This window comes from Columba livia, chromosome 4, assembly GCF_036013475.1.
Source record: "Columba livia isolate bColLiv1 breed racing homer chromosome 4, bColLiv1.pat.W.v2, whole genome shotgun sequence".
Taxonomy (NCBI): domain Eukaryota; kingdom Metazoa; phylum Chordata; class Aves; order Columbiformes; family Columbidae; genus Columba; species Columba livia.
This window is the reverse complement of record NC_088605.1, coordinates 40,155,259-40,168,711: the sequence shown is the minus strand read 5'-3', so window position 1 is coordinate 40,168,711 and position 13,453 is coordinate 40,155,259.

The window sequence follows — 13,453 nt, the reverse complement described above, 5'->3', positions numbered from 1 at the left end:
AGGACTGGCACACTGAGTGCAGCAAGGACTGTAACAGAGGTCTTCTAGCTCTCGATTAGCTATAAAATCTCTCTAATTTACCCAAGATTAAGTTATTATATTTAGATGAAAGTGCATAAAGAATAAATTTGAGAATGTTGTTCTTTTATTTGATGATGTCTGCTGTAAATAAACACTGGCATTTTAGACTTTGTGCTACAGTGAGCACATTTAGCTCCTATAAAACCATAGCATCGTTTAGTAAGAGACAACCTCTCACCTTAGAGCAAACAGAAGTTTGTTATTGCTGATAGTTGTATCTGGACAGCATAATCAGGGAAACCTTGTAATCATGTTGTTAGATAAGATTAAATTGTGCATTCTGTGTAATTACAGACCCTCCTTTCACTAGGCAGAGCAGGATACAGGAATGGCTGAAACAAGCTTGTGTGCCACACAATGTAAAGTAACAGAAGAGAAACAAAAGAAAAAAGGGAAGTTTTCAAATGGTATTGAGCAAAATAGCCGTATTAGCATGCCAGTCAACATAGATACATGAGGGGATATTCCATTTAAAAATTAGGTTGGCATATTTCACATAAAGTAGAAAGGAAAAATTTGATTACAAGAAATGCCTTTTTTCAGTATGGTGATACTACTCCTTCCTTTTTTAAAATTTCTGGACCCAGGTAATATTAGATCTTGTATGAATACTAATGAGAAAATACTAACTATTATTATCTATGTCTTCAGCTTGCTATATTAACTCAATTTAATTATTTTCTGAAACATGAGCTGCATTTTAGTTTTATTTGTATTAATATCTGTTACTTGAGATTGTTACATTAGTCACTGCAATCACATTATTGCCATCTGAAAGACTGCAGTTCCAGGCTAGACCAGCACTGCTTTCTGAGTTGAGTAGCAACCCAGTTTTCAGGAAAGTTGGAAAGTTGGAATGGCATGGATTTGGCCTGGCACTGATCTTGGGTGGGATGGAGATGCAGGGATGGCATGGTCCTGGGAATGCCTGGCCTGCACTAAATGTGCTAGACTGATGTGGCAGGAGATGTCAGGGGAGGGGATGGACATTCCTGCCTTGAGCCAGGCAACTGGAGTCTAGTTCAAAATACTTTGTTTGTTTATTTTTTTAAACAGGCATACATTCTTGCAGCAAGTGAAAAAGGACTCACTTCTTTTGGTACCTGATCAGGGAGAGAGCTTGTTTTGTATCAATCCTTCCAGAAATATCTTATTCTGAGTCGTATCCTAGCGCGTCATAGCTTATATCGTGGCTTGTGTTTTGTTCTTGTTTCTCCTCCCTACCTTTTGACATCACTCAAATAAATCTAAAAAAATTTAGCATGAAGCTCTTGATCTTGTGGTGTTTTTTATTTATACCTCATAATATCACATAGTGATAACTATTTCTCTTGTGCACTTCTGGATTTGTTACTTTTTTGTTGGTGATTCCTTTTTGTCCTCTACAAGTGTATAGATGGAAATGATCAGTTAAATTTTATTCCTCCCTCTGCCTTATCTTTTATGGGATGGGGTTACAAAAGTAACTTGTTTGTTTTTTACTTTTACTGTGACCCCTCTCTTTGCTTCTCTCAGGGGAGAAAAAATTCTTGTCTTGTTGAGGAAGACTCTCTGCAGTGAGCCACTTTCAGCACTCCTGAGGGAAATTCCTTCCTGAACTATGTCGTAGACACACTCCATAAATAAAACAAAATCATGGATTATGTAGGCACTATAATATTTTACACAAATGAAAATATGATTCTTCTCAATATTTACAGCATATCTTCTGTGGTTTAATTTCCTCTTTGAGGTTCTCTTGGCTTTGCAGTATATTCTCTTGTCATAAAGGTCTCTCCCTGTCCTACAGCATGTATGTGGGTAGTTTCTACATGTGCTTGTAGTTGAGTTGGAAGTGGTGTTGCTCAGGATCTTCAGTGATGTGTGCTACCAAATCCTAGCTGCATGGATGTGCCAAGCCAAGGGCAGATATGTCTGCATAAATTATTGGCAGCTGTGGAGAGGGCTAATTCAACACCTCTTGTGATCTGAAGGGAAAATTCCACAGATTCCACAGAGAACTGGGTTTAGAGGGTTAGGAGTTGCCCCGTTCTTTAGGACATGAGTAAATAAAAGAAGGGCTGGTGAAAGCCCCTGTGTCCCCATCCTTCCCCCCAGCAACTTGCAGAAAAAACTTCCCATGTGTAAGTTGGGGCCAATTGAGAGCACTTCTTAGTGATAAAAGAGTTTTGGTTCCTTTCTCTTTCTGCACCGTGCCCCCCCCACCCCTGCTGCATGGTTTCCTATACATTTCCTTCTAGCTACTGAAAACTGGAGACAGGGCATTTCTTCAGATGATACTGATGAGATGGAACTCTAGGCTGAAAATGAAGAGTTGCTAAGCCAGGAATAGAAGGATCTGAGTGCTCTGTTAAAGCCTAAGAGGGCCTTTTTCTTCAGACAGAAATACTCGATGACAGATGGATTAGTGGGGACCCTGGGTGAGCCAAAGGCCTAAGGGTCAAAACAATTGGTTTACAGTTACCTTAATAATTTCAGTTCCCTCAGACCCTTTAATTCTTTTATTTTCTACTTCAAATAATCTTATCTATTTCAACTTTCTATTATATGAAACAGTGATCATTTCTCTAATCGTCTTTGCTGACCTCGCTTGGCCTATAGCTCTCCAGCTGAATAAACTGAGATAAGGCAATAAAAAACAAATCTACACCACTAATTAGCTTTTGAAACATTGGTGTTTACCATTCACTGCATAAACTGACTATCAGACATTATACCACCATGGAAATGATCTACAACTGCATGTCATGAATGTAAAATAATATGAGGCACAGAATACAGTGCTGAACTGCACATGAATGAGAAGATACCAGGAATGCTCTATGACCTTCAGCAAGCTTCAGTGTTTATGTCAGTGAGAAAGATGAGCCAAATTATTCATGAGGCTGAAAGGGGGAGAAAAGACATGTGATCTTGGAGCAGTTAGAATGATGTTTTTCTTGTGGGAAAAAAATCAAGATGAACACATTAATTTTACCATTTCTGTTATGCTGGCACCAGATTCAGAATTTTAGGACTGTATCAAGCTTTGTGAGTATTACCCAACTGCAAAAAGATGGTAGGACTTTAAAGCATCAATCAATGCAGATTTTGTTCCTTTTTGGGGCTGTATTATTAATAAAGCAAAGGCTTTCAGAAACAAGGCAAATCAATAGATATGAATCATCAATGAGGTGTCTATAAGACGAGGTAAACTTTAAAGAATGTAATGTAATCATGCATCAATATGTAAAAAACAACAACAAATAAACGACAACAAACTATAAAAGATTTTATAGAACAAAAACAGAACTCCAAACTGCCATAGTCTGAAGTTACGTTCTTTAGTGACCCACTACGGTTATCAGAGGAAGTTGAGTATATTATTGCAGGAAATAATAGGAAATGTGACTTTGAAGATATTGTTTCTCATTAGGAATGATAATTCTGTTTTTCTGCATGGTCCACAGTCAGATAGCACTGCTGAGTGGCACTGGTGCAATAAAAGCAGAGTTTGTCCTAACACTGCGGGTGTGCCAGGCTGGGCCTTGTTAATTTTCAGAAGCCCTGTGTGTTGTAATCCATGCATTTTCTTATTAGAACTTAACAAAAGAAAGCAGGTATCCTCTTTTTATGAATAAATATAGTATTTCCACAAATCCTCTAGTTCCACAGTATAATAGTGAAATTAAATATGTGAGTGGTTTCAGTGAGGCAAGCCAAATCTGGCACAGACCAAATGAGAAGCAAACGTATTGGGTGTCTGATGTCTGAATCTTTTCTGCTAAATAAAACTGTATCAAATGTGGACTGGCATTTTTTTTTTTTTCCCTGCGGCCATTTCAGTTCACCTGCAATGTACAGAGGTTTGGCATCAGTGGTTGTCCACAAATGTTTTTAGACAGTGTTGACACAGCCAGAATGACTGCATTTATAGCCGCCTCACCAACATCCAGCTGTTCTTCTGGGAGATGCCCATACAACCTCAGAACACTTACAAGGGAATTAACTTACTAGAGTCATTTTAAGTGTTTGAAATACAGTGGTACACTTCTTACTGCTTTGGCTAGAAAAGCAGATTCAGAGAACTGTATTTTTAAAAAGCCTCACCCATTTTCAGCCAGTAATTACTGTTATAGTGGGCAGAGCATTTTGGTTCCTGACACGTAAAAAACATTTCTGAGATCCTCAGGGTGCATCAGGCTTTCCTCCTGGCTGCTTCTGAGAGGGGTTCCCAACCTCTGAGCGTGTTCTCCACCCGCTGAGGCCAGGATTTCTCATATTGACAGAAGCGATACAGAATTCCCTTTTTGGGGTGCTCTACATTTGCTCAGTCCCTAGAAAGAGGTGAACACTGAAGTGTACAGCTGAACTTATCTTGGTCTCAAACGCCGCTTTTGCCGATCACTTTCAGTAATATTTGTGAGGGCTTTTTGCTTTTTCCGTGACTTTATTCTACAGTCAGCAATTCCAGTGGATTCTCACATTGAATAATGTGTTTTCTGTCTTGTCAGTTTTGTGACATAAACAGTTGCCTAAATTAAGCTCATTTTTAATAAAGCTTATTTTTAATTGTATTGAGGTTAAATATATTTCACTACCTTTAAATATAACTTCAATATTCCTTAGCTTGCATTAGATCAGTTAAACCAGCATGTGTTTGTGCCTTTTCTGATATTAATTCATTCTGCTAATTAAATATACTTATTCAGTACTTGAACCTTTATCCAGCAGCCCTTGCAACTTGAGACTTCCAGCTTTGTCACAAGGTAACCCTGCCATCTGCTGGGAGGTCTTTAGTAATGGGCTTTGGTCTGTAAAACGGGAGGGGATGTGAGCAGTTTTAACTACAAAGAGGCCATGTCTAGTTTGAATAGCACAGCCTGATTTCCTGTTGCTTGGGGAAACGTACATCTGAAATGCACAGATAATAAGTTACCTGGGAAGGGATCAACTATGTCATAATCAAGGGCTTTTCCTTTCCCTCTTGAACTGTCAACATTTTCACCATCTCTCATCCTCTCTTGCAGCAACTTTTTGGGCAGTGTCCCAGGACCAGAGCAGATGGCTGAGGAGTCCCTTGTCCTCCCAGTTCTCTGCATGGTCAGATAGGCTGAGAGTTTGGTGGCCAGTCAGGGATGCATGGCTCCTTTGATGACTCAGAGATTTTGCACATGTGGGTCTGATTTCCAGTTGAGCGTGCAACTGAACCCTGGGGATGGCGAGGAGAGAGAGGGAGAAGGCAAACATCTGGGTAGAGCAGCTCTGAGAGACCAGCTAGCTTGGGGGAGCTGTACATGTTTCTATGTTACCCGTCCCCACTTGCAGGTGATGCTGTGGAAGAGGTTCTGGGGCTACCTGGTCCAATTGAGGCTAGTTTGTCCTCTGTAAGTTACTTTGCAGCTGGTAGATTGCTGGCATCTGGCAATACTGGGTCTAGTAAAAGGTGAAGACTGTTTTGGCTTTCAGAGCTCACATTTTTCTTTCCCTGTGTATTTTTGTGGCTGAGAGGTGCGAAGAAGTTTTTGTAACACAGTCGGACATACACTGTTATGTCTGTGCTTCTGGGAGCATCTTGCTTTGAAGGCATCAGAGGCGAAACCTCTACTGACCACAGACTCACTCCATGTTGTGTTCTTCCTACACCCATTCTTTGCGGATGAGTTTTGCTTTAGTTACTCCACAAGACTGGTCTTCTGCCTAGAATTAAGCCTATAACTTTGTATAAAAGTCAATCTAAGGCGCAGGAGGAATTATCTCCTCTGAAAGAGAGGGAAACAAAACCCAATCCCAAAAAAGTAAAGCAAAGTTTGTCTCATTAAAGTGTTGAAGGAATGCAGCAATCATCTGGTATTGGTTTGCAAGGACTGGGAGCTATGTCCCTCTTTAGTCACCTGCCATACTGAGATTCCCAGCTCAATCTGTCTGTAGGGGTTCTGTACCCCTTAGCACAACACAGGCAACTTCAGCAGCTCAGGTACACCTGTATGTGTTGCATCATGTTCAGTCCCAGCAAATAAACTCAACAGCAGCTTTAGCTGTGCTTAGCAAGACATAGCACTTGATCAGACTCACATGCAAACATCTTGGGTTGTGTCTCCATGTGGAGTGCCTCCTGCCGGGCTCACAGCTAAGTTAGCTGTGCCAGCACCTGGCAATGCAGCTATGCCTAACCAGGACTGGCTTAGCAACCATGACAGCTTCCCATTAGCAAGCAGGAATTTCTCCAGAATGATTTTTAAGTGTAAACAGCTTTGCAAATGAAGTGCATTAAGCATCAGTTTCAGTTTTGTTTTTAAGTCTAGATTAAAATCCAGATACAAGAGGTGAGTAATTTTAAGGATTTTCAGGTAATGGCAGAGCTGTAATCAAAATTTCATTACGGCTGTCCTTCCTTCATATACTATTTTTTCAAAAGAGATTATACTGCTTAACAGGAAACACTTGTATTATTGGGGAAATAATGTACCTTTCTCTTTGCTAGCAAAAAAGACCCAAATTGTTATCTACTTTCCATTAAAACTGTCATTTTACAGCTCACCTCCTCATGGAAAGACCTTGAATAGGGTTGGTATTACTTTCAGATATCAAAAGAAAAAAGTAATTGGTACCAGCACATTGTCTGGATATTAATAATACTTCAGTTTTACCTTGTGAATAAAATAACTTATTACCACCATATATTAGAAGGGAGGAGGCTTGGCACAATTATAGGCTTACTTAAATTTAAGCTCAAAACCATTTTAGGTTATTTAGTCTTACAGAGGTTTGTCTCTTACAACATAATAGAGGGCAGTTTTGGATAGCAAGGTTTTAAAGCCCCAGACATGGGATACGATTTATCTAGGACTGAAATGGGATGAACTGCAGAACGTTCTGTGTCAGGGATGGGACCGGTGGCCTCAGCCTGTGGGCTTTGCAGAAGCATCTTGGCATTAGGCATAAAGAGGGGTAGTTTTGCAGGGAGAGGACACAGGAACTCTTTGGGCTGCTCACAATCAGAAGACAAAAGAGAAGGATAATTTGGGTGATTGTCAGTGAAACAGTTTCTAATTATCTGCTTCAGCACTGAAATAGTGCTGCTTGTACTTAGGCTGAAAAAAGGGTGGGATGGGGTGGGAAAAAGTACTGGAAGAATGTCACCTCTCCTTCCTGCAGTCAGCCAATTGATGTGAGTGGGATTATTTTTCTTCCTTCAGCTGCAATACATCTCTGCATATTGCATTGAAGTACTTCTTGAACAAAAGTGGGAAAATTTCAGTCATGTCTAGATCCTAAAGGGAACAAATATTCTGGTTTCACTGCTCCTGTCAGATCATGATACAGTGTATGGGGCAGTAGTAGGAAAAATCTTTTCCATTTCACATTTCACCTTCTTAAAAGACCAGCTACTGTCTACCTTATGCAAAACAAGTTATTTTTTGCCCACGTACCTCCTTTTTAAAATTCTCATAGTTTTTAAAAGCTAGTTTAAACCAGTTCTTCCTTTTCACAATCCATTTCACAGACCTTTGATATTTACGCATTATAAAACTTCCCTTTTGTCTACAACACAGGTTGATTTTATTGCCTACGCTTACTGTTTCCAAGCCTGCATTAATGAGTCACTTTAGGAGAAATCCTAACAGATAGTGGCAGATTGCCTAAGAGGAAGAAAGTCTACTAGAATAAATAAAATTCCAAGAAATTCCAAGACTCATAGACTGTTGCAGGGTTAAATGGGGTAATTATCGCTTGCAGAAAGCTACCTATTTACTTTTCAGAACAGACAGATATACTAAACTTCTTTGAAAACCTGGAAGAACAGAGCAGAATATCCATTTGCCCTACCTCCCACCAGTAACCCTGCTCCAAAGATGGGAATGGCTGCTGTGAAGAAACTGATCATGGTCAGGAAAGGGTAACCACAGTAACTCCAACTGGCAGAACAAAAAGGGTATATTTCATGTTTCTTCTGTGTTCTGCAGAATTTTATTCTTTTACTTTCTTTTGTCCCTAATACGCATCACCTTTAGCACTCGCATGGAGTAGCAGTGAGTTGTCCCTCCACTCTGGAGAATGGTGTCTGTTCTCATTTACAGTGGAAATGCACTGGAGGGAAGCAGGACCAGTACACCCCAAGATGCTCTTTTCCCCCTCCCTTATGGATTTAGAAGCCAGGAGTCATCTTACGTAAAGCCCATTTGGTGTGAGCCACGTCCATCCACCTCACAGGTGTGGTGGGACAAACATATTCAAGCTATCCACATCAGGTATTTGGTGGGAGATGTAGCTGAGCATTTCAAGCAAATAGATAATTTAGGATAGTTGATTCCTCACAGCAACAGGAGCACATGGCTTTCTCTTCATTGCACATGAACTGATATGTGGATAATTGGTTTTACTTTGAATGATATAGATAGCACATGTATTGATGACAAGTAGTTGTTGAAAGAATTTGCAGCTCTGGAAAAATGAAGCACTTCCACTCTTGGTGTTTACTGTTTGATGAAAGATACACAATTTTGCTTGAGGAGCTTATTTCTGGAGTACAGAGAACAGCTTAATCACTTTAGCAGGCTGATTTATGAAACTGCTGGAAAATATCACAGTCCATAGAGTAACTACACATGTGTACAGTGTGGGTCATAAAATAAAACCCTATTTAAGCATAAAAAGTGAGAAAATTACTTGATTGTATATCTATTATTTAAAAAAAAATCAGATAGGAGATCAAGATGTATTAGAAAAAAAAGCCTATGCTTTCTTATTTTATTTGGAAAATATATCTTGGTGGTAAAATGAATTAGCTGTAATATCTATCGATTTTAAATTCAACTGAGACTTTTAAAATATAAAAATTAAATAGTTATTCACTCAAATGTCATTCATTCTCATAAAGATAAAGCAAACTGTCAGTTCATCTGAGTGGGGATTTCCTATCATTTAGTTGTTTGGAAATAGTTTATGAACACATTTTCAAAACTAAAATTTGTCTTTTAAAAACATTATTATTAGAAATCACCAAGATGTTAAGGAAAAGGGGCTCTGTGCTGTAAAAGAGATTTAACTTTGGTGACATTTCTTTATGGAATGTAAGGCCAAGCACATCAGACTTGCTTAGGTCCTATTGAAGTACATAGAGGTGCTGCTGGGTGGCGGCAGACGGATCTTGTGGTTCTCCTCTCCCTCATATGCCATGCAAGGAGGATTGCAAATGCTCATATTTTATGTGGGGAATGTAGAATTCATCCTTTTGGCTCTGCCCTTTCATGTTTTAGGATCTCAGAGTGCTAGAAAAAGTTTATGAAGCCACTGGGTGTACGCAGCCACTTTCGTTAGTATTACAAACCTTATAGTGGACATGATAGTGGCAGCACTGAGCAGGCAGTATTTCTTTCTCATTGGGGTTCCTGGGCTGCTTGTTGATGAGCATAAACACACTTACTAAAAAGGAAACAAAATCATTGTGTGCTTTGGTCACACAGAGAGGCAACAGCAGTCTTAAATCACACATGCAAGGGACTGGAAACTCTGAACTCCTGAGCTCTCAGTAAGGTGGGGTGTACCCTTGAGCAAACTGCTTAAACCCTTTGCCATGAGCTACAGTTTATACACCAGTAAAATGGGGGTAGTAGATTCATAATTATGTCACAGAGGTACTTGCAGGAGGCCATTGCTGGATGTTCTGTTGTTTGCATATACTGTGTAAATAATTATTATTTAGAATTATTGTGCAATTCTTGATAGTTACTGAAGGTAAGATTGTTAATTTTTTTTCACTATCTCAGTGAAATTAAAGCCACAATTTCTATACATTAAAAAATGCAGGTTTCACCAGTTCACAAGAGAATGTTGTTTTGATCTCTTCATACAATTTATCATACAGTTTCAGATAGTGTCCTGAAATTCTGCCATTGAAAATATAGGAAAAAGCAGGTAAAACAAGTGTCATAAAAGAAGATAAACTGGAATTGACTTAATCCAAATACTAGCAACTAACATGCTGACTGCTAATATCAAGCTGTAATACTGTGCTTGTGAGGAACTTCAGGCAGCAGTGTCATTTCACCTGTTAAAAACCCCAGGCAGACTTTCCGTCTTACTCCCCTCTATGCCATTCCACTTGATGGCACTTTGAGCCTCCATCCTCCAAAGTCATGATTGACTTGACTTGTTTGTTTAGGAGGGCATATAGGCTGATGTCTTATGTTTCAGAATTAATACTTCAATGCAGCAATTTGTCAGTGTCTGAAATGACCCAGCTCTGCAATGAACTGAATAATCAGTCTAAGGGAGCTGGGGAGACATGAGCGGCAATTCTACTTGCCTGGGACAGTCACCGATATCTGCAACCAGCAAACACAACAGTGTCTCTGAAAGCTGTATGGTGAGATGCACAAATTGTATGTGAGCTAGAGATACATGGTTCAGCTCTGGGGAAAAGCATATGAAAGCAGTGAAGTATATCAGGAAAAGTGCACCGATTTGTCATGCTGCATTTGCTCCCTTCCCTTGGGCAGGTGGGTGATCTTGCTCTGTACCTTCTGAGCAATGAGGCTTGGCACTGCAGACACCCGATGCTGACTCCATCCTGCACATCTCACCTGTATGCTTTGCATCAAAATAGCTCAGAGCGCTTTGCGATAATTATCTGTATAGCTCAAAGTTGCCAGGCATTAACAATTATGAATTTGCCAGTATTGTAAAATTTAATTTGACTGTTTACGGCTAATGAAAACAACCACACATTAATGAGGAGATAAAGATTGGTGGCTTTTTGGATGGGCCCATTAGGTAAAGAGAAAGCTAGCCATGTGCCGTCATCTTGCTTTTTGGTAGTGGGTGGCGTTGGTTGGTGTAGACAAATCTGTTTTCTGCCTGGGCTGACTAACTGTGTGAATGGCTATGAGTCCGTCGCTACCACATTGGGAACTGCTGAGATCTCCAATGCCTCGGCTCAGCTACTACTGACTGCTTTTATTCTCACACCCAAACATCCCCTGGGCTTTCTGATCCACAGGGTGAGAGCCATTAAGTATTTCCAGAGAATTCCTGTGACAGAGGAAAGAAGGGTTTGTGTTCATGTCTGCTGTGTCAACTGCCTGAACAGTCTTGAGAGTTCAGCCCTACCAAACAGAGCTTCTGGCTTAGTCCTCAGAAATAGCCGTACTTACTGGTATGGCATCATCCCTAAGCTAACAACCCTTCTCTTTAGTTTATGCATGTCATCACTCCAATGTAGCTTCACTGCTGCCAGTTTCAAGGCAAACCACGTCTGCTAATTTGGTGATAAAGTCCACTTCCTGTGGCCATCATCTGCTTGATGGGGTTGTAGGGTTCACAGAGTGAGGCTGCAGATCCCTTTGTGCAGCAAACAGGGAATGCTCGTAGGAGTGAGTAATAATTATGATCCACTCTGGATTTTACTCCTTAAGCTCCCAATGGCAAAATGAAGCTTTTATCTACATAGTAGGCATGTTGTGAAAAGGCCTACATTGTATATTATCCATCATTCCAATACTATGGTAGTCTTCGACAAGCAGAAGCAATGATACTTCTGATTTTCTTCAGGATATAACTTCTTAGGTCTTTGTGACTTCACGTAATTACTGACATACAACTACAAGAGGTAGGTGAGGAGGTGGTGCCAAGCCTGCCTACAAGATCACATAGCAAGAGGCGGTTGACTTCACAACTTAAGACTCCTTCTGATAAGAAAGAAAGGAGGGTGATTGTAATAGGAAATTCCCTTCTGAAAGGAATAGAGGGCCCAATATGCAGAGTTGACCCTCATCTTAGGGAAGTTTGTAGTCTACCTGGAGCCCAGATCAAGGATATCACTAGAGAGCTCCCAAACTGGTGCACCCGACAGACTACTACCTGCTGCTGGTGACGATGTGGGATGAAATAGGAAAATTCAGTCTCTAAATGGCTGGCTCCAAGACTGGTGCTACAGGCAGAGCTTTGGATTCTTTGATAATGGTTGGTTTTATAAGACTCCAGTCCGGACAGTGTCACGCGGGAAAGGTTTATCTCGCAGGGGCAAAAGGATGCTGGGGCAGGAATTAGCTGGGCTCATTTGGAGAGCTTTAAACTAGGCTCGAGGGGGGATGGGGTTGTAGCTGGGCTTGTCCCAGTGGGGCAGCATTCTAAAACTGATGAGGACCGGGTGGCCTCCTATGCCCCTAGGGAGAAATTGGTGTGCTCTGCTCGCTCCCTGAAATGCCTGTACACCAATGCACGCAGCATGGGGAATAAGCAGGAGGAGTTAGAATGTTCGGTCGGGAGATTATGATCTGGTGGCAGTTACAGAAACATGGTGGGACAGTTCACATGACTGGAATGTGGTCATGGATGGCTATGCCCTTTTCAGGAAAGACAGGCCAGCCAGGCGTGGTGGTGGAGTTGCTCTCTACGTTGCTCTCTAAATTCTGCCCAGGAGCGGATGAGGAGCGAGTTGAGAGTGTATGGGTCAGAATTAAGGGGCAGACTGGCAGGGGTGACACTGTTGTGGGCATCTATTACAGGCCACCAGATCAGGCTGAGGAAGTTGATGAGGCCTTCTATGGGCAGCTGAAAGTGGCCTCACAGTCACAGGCCCTGGTTGTTGTGGGGGATTTTAACTTCCCTGATGTTTGCTGGAAGCACCATTCAGCCAGCCAGCCACAGTCCAGGAGGTTCCTCCAGTGCATTGATGATAACTTCCTCATGCAGATGGTGGAGGAGCCGACTAGGAGAGGTGCACTGCTGGATCTCATCCTCGCTAACAAGGAGGGTCTGGTCAAAGCAGTAAAGGTTGAGGGCTGCCTGGGTTGCAGTGACCACGAGATGGTGGAGTTCAACATCTTGTGTGGCAAGAACAAAATAGCAAGTAGAATTGCAACCCTGGACTTTAGCAGGGCTAACTTTGGCCTTTTCAAGCAATTGCTGGGGGAAATCCCATGGGCAAGACTGCTTGAAGGAAAAGAGGCCCAAGATAGCTGGATTGCATTCAGAGATTGCTTCTTCCACACTCAGGATCAGAGCATCCCCACACGAAGGAAGTCAAGGAAGGGAGCCAGGAGGCCTGCATGGTTGAATAGGGATCTGTTGGGTATGCTCAAGCAGAAGAGGAGAGTTTACAGGTCATGGAAGCAGGGGCTGGCCACTTGGGCTGCTGTTAGAGGATGTAGGAAGGCAGCTAGGATAGCCAAGGCCTCCTTAGAATTACAGCTGGCGAGAGGGGTCAAGGACAGGAAAAAGAACTTTTTCAAATACATAGCAGGTAAAACTAATACCAGAGGCAATGTAGGCCCACTGATGAATGGGGTGGGTGCCCTGGTGGCAGAAGATACAGAGAAGGCAGAACTACTGAATGCCTTCTTTGTCTCTGTCTACTCTGCTGGAGGCTGTCCTGGGGAGCCCTGTACCC